We start from the raw sequence: 8,113 nt of genomic DNA on the forward strand, positions 1-8,113 counted from the left end.
CCAGCTACCCATAATAACTTGTTTTAGCCTTAAATGTGTTTGAAGGGGTCTCACTGGTAAATGTTTTGTGGTTGGACTAGGGCACTAGGCAGTCCACTCCTGCTAGTACCAACAGTCCCAACCAGAAAAGGCGATGCAATGAGATGTCTGTTTGTTTGCCACCAATTCCACGTATGTGGCAGGCTGACCTTGGGTCTTACCTTGCTTCAAAGTTAAGGGAAATATATATTCCTGTTTACTTCAGCTCCTACAATGAGGTTTATGCTGTTCAATGTTGACTTTCTCATAAACTTTACATTGGACGAATAGGATAAGATAGCCGTAGTTCAATAAAACAGCATTTATACCGCATTACGAAGGAGGACAGAATAAACACCATTTACATACATTTTAAAGATTATAAAATTGAAAAATATTATATTCATGGACGTACAGAGCAATATAAAATAGTCCAAAATTCAACTCCAACAAGCAGAAAGGAAATGGAAGTTGAATACTATCAATCCTTTAGGACTAAATGAACATTTTAAAACAAAACAGAATCGAGAGGTCTCCATCTAGTGGCCATACTTAGAAATGTATCTAGACTGGAAGAAATAATACTTATGGGGTATTTTTTATTTCAGGAATTATTCCTATTCATTGTAGATAATCTATATTAGTGTGCATATCGATTTGAATCCCCTATGATATTAGTAGCATAATAACATATTATGTGACCTAAGTGTGATACATTTCCTTTTGGATCTTTGGAATATCGATGCACAGGTTATATGATTTATAAATGAAAATGTTGTATGGTTTTTTATTATTACTCTGATCTTGAAAGCACCTTTAACAACCCCCTCCCCCTTTTTAACCTAATCTTAGTTTTAACCCTAACCTTAACCCTTAATCTGGGTCCTATTCTTAAATCACAGCTCTGTTTTCAGGTAGTTATTTAGCTAAACCAGGGATGTTACGCTTAAGCTCTGTTTGAGATTTAAGTTGATGATGACTTGTGCCTGTGCATTCCCAATAACATGTTGAGTTGGTTGTACAGTTTCTTTTCCTAACCCTAAAAGTAACCCCAGTACTGCCATACCTAACCTTAACCTTAATTTGTGATGTGACATACAGTGGGGAGAACAAGTACAGTGGGGAGAATAAATATTTGATACACTGCTGATTTTGCAGGTTTTCCTACAAAGCATGTAGAGGTCTGTAATTTTCATCATAGGTACACTTCAACTATGAGAAGGAATCTAAAAAAAATCCATAAAATCACATTGTATGATTTTTAAATAATTAATTGGCATTTTATTGCATGACATAAGTATTTGATCACCTACCAACCAGTAAGAATTCCGGCTCTCACAGACCTGTTAGTTTTTCTTTAAGAAGCCCTCCTGTTCTCCACTCATTACCTGTATTAACTGCACCTGTTTGAACTTGTTACCTGTATAAAAGACACCTGTCCACACATTCAATCAGACAGACTCCAACCTCTCCACAATGGACAAGACCAGAGAGCTGTGTAAGGACATCAGGGATAAAATTGTAGATCTGCACAAGGCTGGGATGGGCTACAGGACAATAAGCAAGCAGCTTGGTGAGAAGGCAACAACTGTTGGTGCATTTTTTAGAAAATGGAAGAAGTTCAAGATGAACTCTCCCTTGGTCTGGGTCTCCATGCAAGATCTCACCTCATGGGGCATCAATGATCATGAGGAAGGTAAGGGATCAGCCGAGAACTACACGGCAGGACCTGGTCAATGACCTGAAGAGAACTAAGACCACAGTCTCAAAGAGAACCATTAGTAACACACTACACCGTCATGGATTAAAATCTTGCAGCGCATGCAAGTTCCCCCCACTCAAGCCAGCGCATGTCCAGGCCCGTCTGAAGTTTGCCAATGACCATCTGGATGATCCAGAGGAGGAATGGGAGAAGGTCATGTGGTCTGATGAGATTTAATTTTAGCTTTTAAATTTAGCTTTTTGGTCTAAACTCCACTCGCCGTGTTTGGAGGAAGAAGAAGGATGAGTACTACCCCAAGAAAACCATTCCAACCGTGAAGCATGGAGGTGGAAACATCATTCTTTGGGGATGCTTTTCTGCAAAGGGGACAGGACGACTGCACCGTATTGAGGGGATGATGGATGGGGCCATGTATCGTGAGATCTTGGCCAACAACCTCCTTCCCTCAGTAGGAGCATTGAAGATGGGTCGTGGCTGGGTCTTCCAGCATGACCCGAAACACACAGCCAGGGCAACTAAGGAGTGGCCCCGTAAGTAGCATCTCAAGGTCCTGGAGTGGCCTAGCCAATCTCCAGACCTGAACCCAATAGAAAATCACATTAGGGAGCTGAAAGTCTGTATTGCCCAGAGACAGCCCCAAAACCTGAAGGATCGGGAGAAGGTCTGTATGGAGGAGTGGGCCAAAATCCCTGCTGAAGTGTGTCCAAACCTGGTCAAGAACTACAGGAAACATATGATCTCTGTAATTGCACAACAAAGGTTTCTGTACCAAATATTAAGTTCTGCTTTTCTGATGTATCAAATAATTGTCAAGCAATAAAATGCTAATTAATTACATAAAAATCATACAATGGGATTTTCTGGATTTTTGTTTTAGATTCCGTCACTCAAGTTTGTGAATGCCACTGAGGTTTGCAAAGCTGGTAGAGGCATACCCGAGAACACTCAAAGCTGTGATTGCTGCCAAAGTCACTTATACGCACCACTGATTAAATTGTATGAATACTTCCATAAATATATATATATATATTTTTTTTTTAAGTGTCCAGAACACAACATAACGTTGAAAAACCAGAATAATTTCCAAAGGCACAATTTAGGTGCCATTTCAAATGTTGCTCTCTATTGCTTCAATACTGTCCTTCAAGGGAGGTGGAACTTGGTTATATATTTGAGAATGTTATGATTCTGTAATTTGTTCATTCTTATTTCACTTAGTATGTATAATGTGCATAGTTGAATTCCTTTTAACATTTAACTGTAGATTTTCCCTACATATGACACTTCTTTGCAGCTGAGTATAGGGTTCGTACCATTATACCCTGAATCAGCATCTATTATATCATTTTAATCTGAAGATAACTACAACATTTATCTACAGATTGCTTAATTGAAATGAAGAACATCCAGAAAGGAAGTAGGCGTATGTGTTTTAGCAGGGAAACAATAGTCTCAAAATAGCACCTAGGCCTCTAGTTATTATGCCATTAATTTGGGTCATTCCAAATCTCCAGAAAAAACCCTTCTCTTTCTACTTTCACTGCATCCTGCCTTTTGTAGTCAGTTTTCAGTCTCATTCACTTATTCCTTGAATCAGGGATATTATGGCACTTTCCTCAACACCAAAAAATGTATTTACTCTTTGGTTTTTGCATGCACTTCTGTAATTTTTGTAATGAGATGCTGGGAAGCATTGCTTTAGAGTCCACTGAGATGGATATTCAGTTCAGAAAGAATATTCATCCAACTGAGTCACTCCTGGGAAGAAAGGGAAAGATGAAAACATGTCTCCATTGAGAAACAGAGTACAGAATACAGAATACAGCGTGAGACATATTACTAAAAGACTGAACTGAAAATAATTCAAATAAAAGTAAATGTAATAATTCATTATGGCAAAAGGACATGAGGAGATGTGGCATAGGGCCAATATACCATGGCTTAGAGCTGTTCTTAGGCATGATGCAACACAAAGTGCCTGGAAACAGCCCTTAGTTTTTTATTTTTGCCATATACCACAAATCCCAGAGGTGCCTTTCTGCTATTTTTAACCAGTTACACATGAAAATAGAACAGTAAAAGGATACACTTTTCAGCCAATCAGCATTCAGGTCTCAAACCACCTGGTTTATTGTTAACTACAAATAATTATTTTCTACAGTAGCAATGAAAACCTTCTATTCTAAGTAAATTATACTGACATATGTATAATGAGCACCACCTAATTAATCAGATAACGCTAATGGCTCCCAGGTTGTTGCTAACAATATGAGAATGTGTTCTATGTCATATTTAACTTCAAATAAGGCTAACGAGCTTATGAATTGGGCACAAACTGGCTCTTTCAATACTTCATTACATGACATAACATTCTTTAGAACTGCACTGGATTTGCAAAAAATAATCAAATAAAAGTTGTATTTTACATTTTTTAAGTGTACATAAGTTTAAGTCTACATTTCAACATTATTTGTACCTTTGAAAATACTTCACATTTTCAACGTTATATTCAATTAATATTCCAATTAAACGCAGCATTAAACTCAAAATTGACAATACATTACTCAAGTTTTCATGTTTAGATTAATTTTAAATAATCAAAGTACATAATTTGTATGAATGATTAGATTAGTGAATTTTTGTATATCAAATATAAGGTGATTTTGATTGAGATGTACTTGCCAATCAAATTTAGGCAAACTGATAAACTGGATTAAAAATCACACTAGTCTGTGACACAGATGGAACTATTCAAGCAGAAGGTGCATCACCTTTTAAAATGTATATTTAGTTGCAGTGACATGCAAGCCCAATTCAACATAACTCTTGCAGTATACATCTAAATGATTAGCTTGTTGACATGAATGTAATTGTATGTTGAATCCATTTCTTCAACTCAAGAAAAAATGTATTTGATGAATAGGATTAGGCCAATGGGTTAGATGGAACTATCCAAGCAGTATATACAATTTCTACACTAATCTGAACCGCAAAGAGCATTACTCACTTGCACTTCTTTTCAGTGACTTCCAAAACTAAAAAGTAAATGTTTATTTCAAAATGCATTCCCTATATTTTATTGTACATTCTGAATTGACTGGCTTTAATTCGAATTGACACTACACCTGCTGAGAAGCTGAGTATACTGCATGCGCATTGTGGACGTTCATTCACTGTCTGTCCTCACTTTGTACAGCAAAAGCTGCTGTGTGGTTAATTATTAAAGTAACAAATGAATTTTTAAGTGATACCAAACTATGCCAGGGGACTGACATAATGGGGTTGCAAGATGTGGTTCCAGATAAGAGACAGACGGACAGACAGATAGGAAGAGACATGAGGGAAAGGACATCTGATAGCATTCTAAATACTCCAGACCAGTAGCCCAAAAGGATAAAACATGGAGCAAAAATGGGAAGCACTGTGTCCACAGATGTTTTAGACTTTAAACATACAGTGGATATAAAACGTCTACACACCCCTGTGAAAATGCCAGGTTCTTGTGATGTAAAAAAATGAGATAAAGATAAATCATGTCAGAACTTTTTCCACCTTTAATGTAACCTATAACGTGGACAATTCAATTGAAAAACAAACTGAAATCTTTGAGGGGGAAAAAGAACACAACAACCTGGTTGCATAAGTGTGCATACCCTTAAACTAATACTTTGTTGAAGCACCTTTTGATTTTATTACAGCACAAAGTATTTTGGGGGAGGAGTCTATTAGCATGGCACATCTTGACGTGGCAGTATTTGCCCACTCTTCTTTGCTAAAGCGCTCCAAATCTGTCAGATTGCGAGGACATCTCCTGTGCACAGCCCTCTTCAGATCACCCCACAGATGATCAATTGGATTCAGGTCTGGGCTCTGGCTGGGCCATTCCAAAACATTAATCTTCTTCTGGCCACCCTACCCCATAGCCCATTCATATGTGGAATATGGGAGATTGTTGTCACATGTAGCACACAGCCAGTACTTGCCAGAAATTCCTGCAGTTCCTTTAATGTAGCTGTAGGCCTCTTGGAAGCCTCCCTGACCAGTTTTCTTTCTAAATTTTGGAGGGACGTCCAGTTCTTGGTAAAGTCTCTGTTGTGCCATATTTTCTCCACTTGATGATGACTGTCTTCACTGTGTTCCATAGTATATCTAATGCTTTGGAAATTCTTTTGTACACTTCTCCTGACTGATATCTTTCAACAATGAGATCCCTCTGATGCTTTGGAAGCTCTCTGCGGACCATGGCTTTTGCTCTGGGATGCAACTATGAAAATGTCTACTAGAACAGGTGAACTTTATTTGTGATCAGTCACTTTCAATGATGGCAGGTGTCTAATGACTATTTAACATGAGTTTGAATGTGATTGGTTAATTCTGAACACAGCCACATCCCCAGTTATAAGAGGGTGTGCACACTTATGCAACCAGGATATTGAAAGGTTTTTTATTTTTCCCCCTCGAAGATTTCAGTTTGTTTCTCAATTGAATTGTTCACATTATAGGTCACATTAAAAGTGGAAAAAGTTCTGACATGATTTATCTTTGTCTCATTCTTTAACATCACAAAAACCTGGCATTTTAACAGGGGTGTGTAGACTTTTTATATCCACTGTAGGTATGATGTATCACAGACTATGCTAGGTAAATTAATCTTAGAGTAATGTAATCTATGTAATATTTAGAAATAGTTAAGACACTATTTTGAGTTGACTGATCAAGTGGGAATATATCCCAGGCTGTCCTTCTAGTCTGATACAGGGATTTTATAGGAGACATTGTTCTTTTGAATGTCATGTCTGTCAAAGAGATGTATTATGTCTACATAATATTAAAGAGATGCATTATGTCTACTTAATATTAAAGAGATGTATTATGTCTACTTAATTTTAAAGAGATGCAGTATGTCTACTTAATATTAAAGAGATGTATTATGTCTACTTAATTTTAAAGAGGTGATTGTACAGAGAGAAACTCCCTTGTACATAATTGACACATACAAATATGCAGGCGTTGCTGTAAACTGATCATAAGGGTGTGAGAAAGGAGAGTTAGCGTGTAAGAGTGACTGTCACGTTGTAGTCCAGCAGTATTATGCATTAAACATTGTTTCGAATTTCACCTGTCATGACGACTTGTTGGGTTTGGAGTCACTGCTTTACATCACCTCATAATGTTGTTGCTGCTGTTCAGAACAAACTTACACAGATTCTTTTTTCTGTTGTTAACAGCACTGGAGACGGTTCCAGGTTGTTTGGTTTTTGTGTGGACTGTAAATGGGCCATATTGCAGCCTCAGGCTCATGTCCCTTACTGCCAGATCCAGGGGTTTCTAAAGAGAGAAGAAAAAGAAAGAGATGGGGGAGGAAGCAGATTTGATTCAAATTGCTGTATGTGAATATTGTATGTTCTTATTACATTTAATACCTACAAGATACATATTAGGCCTGCATACATATAAAAGGAACATGTCAACATTTAGGAAGATTGTTCGCCAAAAAAACAGCACACGTAAAAAACATAACGACAAGGGAAGGTGAGAGTGTGACGACATTAGGCATTTCAGAAACTACAGACAGGGAGAGAACTGCACGTAAGTCACTCTAAATAAAAGCATCTGCTAAATGGATAAAACGTAATGAGAAACGGCAATGAGCACTGGGGATGGAAAATAGATGAAAAGATAGCTGAAGCGAGACGTTCTGCTGCCAATCCCTGGAGCAGGGGAAACAGAGACACAGATGTCAGGGAACACAAACTCCCAAGAGACGGGGGCGTAGGATTGGGGTGGGGGGGTGGGGGTCTACTTCTCAGCATTGAGCACAGTTATGAAGTAGTGGTTGTGTGACCAACGGGTCATAGATACTGTATGAAAATCATTCACATATGTACTTCTTCTGCCCTGAATCCCATGACATCTGCTCAGAGAATCAAGTCCACGGGCAGGCAGATGGGACTGCAAGACTGTCATGTTTTACTGAAGCTAACTGGCCACGCTTTTATTATCACCTCCGTCACTTGTCCATCTTCATGTAATGATGCAATTATAAAGAAAAATAGGTTATTTGTTTCATATCTGATGAACTGGTATTGATGGTTAAAACAATTTTCCTTTACCATTTGGATAAAGGGTTAAATGAATAAATGTTAACATCTGGTTTCTCACTAAATAGTTAAGGTGACAAATGTACAGCAATTTCCAATTGTTTCCTTTTTTTTCTTAAGTAAAATACATTTGAAAAACACATAGGGATTATGTTAAAAATGAATTTACACCAAGGTCGCATTTAAAAGCTGCAAGCTGCAAAAACAGTTCATAGAAGTTTACAGCCAACGCATTGATTGAATTATAAAGGCCATATCATTCTTATTTTCA

This window comes from Esox lucius, chromosome 14 (genome assembly GCF_011004845.1).
Source record: "Esox lucius isolate fEsoLuc1 chromosome 14, fEsoLuc1.pri, whole genome shotgun sequence".
NCBI lineage: Eukaryota > Metazoa > Chordata > Actinopteri > Esociformes > Esocidae > Esox > Esox lucius.